This window comes from Armigeres subalbatus, chromosome 2 (genome assembly GCF_024139115.2).
Source record: "Armigeres subalbatus isolate Guangzhou_Male chromosome 2, GZ_Asu_2, whole genome shotgun sequence".
Lineage (NCBI taxonomy): Eukaryota > Metazoa > Arthropoda > Insecta > Diptera > Culicidae > Armigeres > Armigeres subalbatus.
In genome coordinates, this window is record NC_085140.1 from 92314972 (window position 1) to 92320971 (window position 6000).

Consider the following 6000-nt stretch of genomic DNA (forward strand, 5'->3'; position numbering starts at 1 on the left):
TAATTGAAAGTGATAGTTCATTCATCAATTTGCGCGAAGTCTTTTCTGAACGTCGAGAACGAAAGATTTTGCGCTGACTCATGAGTCACAACGCAGCCGGCTTACCACATTTGCTTTCTTGGAATAGCTCAGGCTGTGTGGTGCGACGTTCGGTTGGAGGTCAATCACTCGTGTTTTACGCGTTGGTATACCTACCTTTATTCTTCGGATAGTAGATCCGTGTTCGTTCGCTGAGGCAACTATGCCACTGACTTGGTGAATACGCTGAACGCTGGTCTGTGAATTTCAGAAGGACACCGGTGAAGAATGGATTTAAAAGAAATTCGACGAAGTTCTTCGCTGAACTATTGGGGTTTTTCCGAACGGAATGGCCGCTCTGGCGGCGAATCCGGTTGTATTATCCTTGACTCTTGTTTCATTCGTTAGATTAGATAAGTATGAACCAACCAATTTTCAGAATTAGGATTCGTTGAATATCCAGATTTTAAATCGATTCTATAATCAAAATAATTAGAACTATATGCCAAATCCCAGCCCAAACTATGTGCGACTCAAATAACCAATCTTTGGCACATAGCGACTGAATATGAACTGTTCTCCACAAAAACCAAGCTTATGATAATACTGCCATCTCAGGGATTCATTCATCGAAGTATGTAGTTTAATTTTCGAATTGGATTTCAATCATAGCGAATAATGTTAACAATTTTACTTCATCGCCGATGCTTCGACCCAGGGAAAGGATCTGAATGGATGTAGGGTAAGACGGAATAATATGGCCCCATAAGGTAATACCCATCATAACGTTTTACTTTTCAACGCAAAGTAACGTTTTGCCTTAAAAAGTCCAGTTTTCGAAGATTATCCATAAATTCTCATATTATTGCAACGGTCGATTCAAATAGCTATCAAAATATTTTATCTACATTAGATGTGCAGTTCATTCTTGTGCTCCTGCATACGTTCATAAAAATCCTTCATGGAAATGAGAGCTTATTTGTTCATTGTTTGGCTCATAAAATGAGGTGATACGGGAAGCACGAACAATCATCAATCGTAATCATTTTCATCATAAATGCTTAATTATTGCTTAATTTTTTATTATTGGCAGGGGGTTTTTGTCGACCGAAATTTATGAAACTTGGCCACAATATTCTTTGATATGCAAATAATGTTTGGGCCAAATTTGAGCATAATCAGTCATAAAAACCCCCCTGACAATAATAGAACAAAACCTGCCAAAGCCGTCATTATCCCTACAACAAATATGATTTTGAAACAGTATCACCGCGTGCTTACTCGCAATCTATATGCTGATACATTTAAAGTTACATCAAACAACTGAAAACCGAAATACCCCGCTCCAAAATTACGAGGTGAAAATGCTAGAAAGAGACAAAACATAGGAAAAATAACACAGTGTGTAGTACTTCCTTGAGTCACCTTAAACTTGGATGCATAAGATACCATCAAGATCAAGACTTTTCCTGCCTGTACTGCCGCTAACCGCAAGTCGAGCACATCTGTATATGGGGCTCCATGTACAGATGTGCTCGACTTGCGGTTAGCGGCAGTGTAGGGATATATCCACCATGATTCGGGATATGATAAATTTTGTTAGGGATTTTCTAAAACGTGTTCTCAGGGATCATTTTTTTTCTGGGATGCTGTTTCAGGGTCTCGAATTAAATGATACCATCAATCTAGGACCGCTTTGTCCAATAAGATGGACTGTAAAGTATGTGCCGATGTCGTCTGTCTTTGCGAACTATTCTGATTTAGGCTAGATGTACCAGTTGTGGCTATAGCACCAGTTGTCGCACTAGTGCTTTAAATGCCAAATGGCCAATCAAATCACCGCAAATCAAGTTCACATCGATAAAGCATATTCATATGATGCGATAACACATTTGATTTCCTCCAAAACAAGCAAAGCGTAATTGTAAAAAAAAATTCTTAATTTTTGACGTCCTTTGCACCAGTTGTCGTATTAGTGGTCCCAATTTGGCCAATCCCATAATAAAACAAAGGGATTTGCCAAAATTAAGAATAGTGCCATAACTGGTGCATGCACACCAAAAAATTCTCAATTTTATAAAGGACGCAATCCTTTAAGCTGACGTAAACAACCGAGATGCATATCCAATCATAACATAATATTGTGTCATATTTGCTTCAGACACACAAAACAATATATTTGCAGTATCGTTCTGTCATCAAATACCGAATGCTATCCATTAAACGCTTCTCATTACCAAATGGCTTAAATTTACAGTAAGAATGACTGAAATAAAAAGCACCCCGAAATAAACAAAGTAACCCATGAGTACAAGATTCTTTACGCACCAGCTGAGCACCGTTTCCGTTTCTCCTTTTTGACCTTCAGCGCAGTTGCAAAGAACAAACAGTGCGGATGGGCTGATGCTTCCCCATATTCGTGAAATTGTAGAACATGTTAGGCTTCGATCTCCCTTCTGCCAAGCAGCAGGAATGGTAGAGTGGTATCGAACGGGACTCCCACTCATAAGATCTAGTGTTAGATTGACATGCTGGGCCTTACCATTTTTTTTACATACACTAGTTTTATTGGCCGTGTAAAATTTAAGATACACATCTTCAGAGCCTTGTAAAAATTAATTTGAACGCAATAATGCGTCTTTTGGTTCGCTTGCATATGTCGGTCTTAAATGACATAATGTTACAGGATTTTTTCGTAGTGTGTGCGTTCCTATTATGGATTAATCAATTTTGAGGATTATAACAAAATTTATTGTGGTTTTCACAGCTGTTCTAAGGAGCAGAAAGTAAAACCTTTCGCTTGATATATAAAGTTCACCCACATGCCTTTTACTTTTTTTTTAAATAGTTGTTCTTATGTATGGCGACAATTGGTACACCCACCCTAGTTGATTTTTTCACAACTTTTTCGAATAATGATGCTTCAGACGATGCGGAGCGGTTATTTGTGCAACGAGATATGTTTCTGCAGTTGTTGATAGAAGGTACCAAACCTGCTGAAAACATCTCAGATATTGTAGACCATATGCATGAACAACCACATTTGTCCTTCTGCCAAAATGTGTCCAGAATATAAAGGTATACATTACCATTCCGATATCTGCTGCTGTTCGTTTTCTGGGCTCCGAAGATTAAAAACGTATAGGAGATCCAGTATGGGACAACCGACTGAATTCCTTATCTCTAGTGCATGGCGAATAAATGGCGAATAAATATGGATGAAGTACTACTTCAGAAGTAGTTAATCTTTTTACAGAAATAGCCAGAGAATAAATATTTTTAAGTAAGAGACAAAGTCAAACGTTTTTAAAAATCGATTGTTGTGATGTTTTCATTTCCCGAATTGAATAAATGCATACCTCCATGCCCCTACAATATTTTCATGAAGTTGGTGCCTCTGAACGCAATGTATGTTCATTTTCATTCATTTATTTAGTCTACATCTAAACAGATAACACTGAATCAACAATTAGACGCTACAGTACACTGGGGTCTCTTTTTACCCGTTTTTTTACGTGGGTCGCTTTTTACGTGTTTTACGCGGTTTTTGGGATTCACGCGGTTTTAATTTTTTACGCGATTTTTCGAAAATGTCTTGAAATCACGTAAAAAATTGTAAAAAGTTGATTTTTTATTGATTTTTTCAAAAGTCGTTTTTTACTCGGATTTCGTATTTTACGCGGTTTTCAAAAAATATTAATGGAGGTACAAAGCTGGGTCGGCACGGCAAATGCTGGGTAAAGCGTACCATTGGTACTTCGCGTACCTGAAGGAATAAAATAGACCCCATCTTGCGGTCCTTAGCCTCTTACCCAGCAACTCCTATCCCTACCTCCCCGTGGTGCTGGCCGGGATACGAGCAACCTTAGGGAATATCGGGTAACCAACCCCGGTGGGAACTATGGTCGTATGCTGACAGGGAAAATCTTACTGAGCGTCTGTTCTCCATGTCAGGATCGGCTCACAACAGCGTCTGTTCTCCATGTTAGGCGCGGCTGATCATCGTCCGAGTGCCAGCGAGGGACTCTAAGTGAAACTGTGCACCATGGTCCACCGGGAATAAGGAGGAATGGTCCTCCGGAAATTTAGGGGGTTTGGTGTCAGGCCCTGCAAGCCAGCCTTTAAAAAACATAAGCAACGAACAATCAACAAGAGAGTACGGACCGGAACCATCGGCGAAGTCCACTGCGACGTAAAGGGAATAGCGATTGGAAACTCGGCTCGTGGAACTGCAAATCTCTCAACTTCATCGGGAGCACACGCATACTCGCCGATGTACTCAAGGACCGTAGATTCGGCATCGTAGCGCTGCAGGAGGTTTGTTGAAAGGGATCGATGGTGCGAACGTTTAGAGGTAATCATACCAGGGAACCATACTGGGAACAGCTTTCATAGTGATGGGCGATATGCAAAGGCGCGTGATCGGGTGGTGGCCGATCAATGAAAGAATGTGCAGGTTGAGGATCAAAGGCCGGTTCTTCAACTTCAGCATAATCAACGTCCATAGCCCACACTCCGGAAGCAGCCATTAACGACGCAGCGGAGAACAACGTCGGGTATATGGGACGAAGTCGACGGAACGATTGGTTCGACGAAGAGTGCGGACAGATTCTGGAGGAGAAGGACGCGGCGCAGGGGTCGCGCTGCAGCAAGGTACCCGGCAGAACGTGGAACGTTATAGACGTAAGCGGAGACAGCAGACCCGCCTTTTTCAGGAGAAGAAACGCCGCCGGAGTGCGAGGAGATGGAACAGCTGTGCCGTTCTCAAGAAACACGCAAGTTCTATCAGAAGCTCAACGCATCCCGCAAAAGCTTCGTGCCGCGAGCCGAAATGTGCCGGGATAAGGATGGGAGCATCTTGACGGACAAACGTATGGTGATCGAAAGGTGGAAGCAGCACTACAAGGAACATTTAAATGGCGCTGAGAGTACAGGCAGTGAAAGTCAAGGCAGCGGAGGAGATGACTGACTACGTCAGTTCAGCGGACGATGGAAGCCAACCTGCCCCCACCTGGAGACAAATTATGTCATATTAAAAAAATATTCTCTGGGTTACTATGATGGTCCCTTCAAACAGCTTTCCAGTGTGATTTTTTCTACTCCACATCTCGATATTTCTATGAGTCGATGGTCCCTTCAGTATGGAGGTTTGACTGTATGATCAAACTTCAGTATATTTCCAGACAATATCATCCGGATATGATTCCAGGGATATTAGCTAACATGAAGACAGTTCCGTGGCCCTGCGGGGAGATTCCGGAGGCATCAAAATTGAACATTTTCAAAATACTACAAAGACAAACCATAGCAGTATGGGTATCAAGCATCAGCGTTTAGCAAGACAAGTGGGATTGTGACATCCTAATATGTTTCTGGGGATATTGGCCACACTAAGGGAGTCTGAAATAGATATAAATCTACCCACAGTGCGATATTTTGAAAATGGCCGATTTTGATACTTCCTGAAGAGCCTCTTAGAGCCTCGGATTTGACCTCAGAACGGCCAGTATCCCCAGAAACATATTCGGATGTCATAACTCCACTTGTCTTGCAAAATGCTGAAATTTAATACCCATATTGTCATAGTTTGTGACATTTCGAAAATGGCCTATTTTGATGCTTCCAGAGCACAGTGTTTTATTTTGTCATTTTCATGATCGAAATACAAAAACTCGAAAAGTGTTGATTTTGGATATAAGGTTTGCTCGCAGAAGTTTCAAGACTTTTAGGAGCGCATCTTTCGATAAAAACAGTTTGATGATTAATCCCCCTAAAGGTGAATTGGGAATATTATTTTTCCACCAGAATGAGATGAACACGTTATGTCTTCCGCGAAGTTATAACAAATGTTATAATGAGCAGCTTTGTTGAATATTCCGAGTCTCTATCTCTTATATATAACAAACTTAAGACGTTTTATGTAGAAACCCCATAAAAATCTTATTTTTCATTCTAACTCTTTCCAATGATTTTTCCCATTTT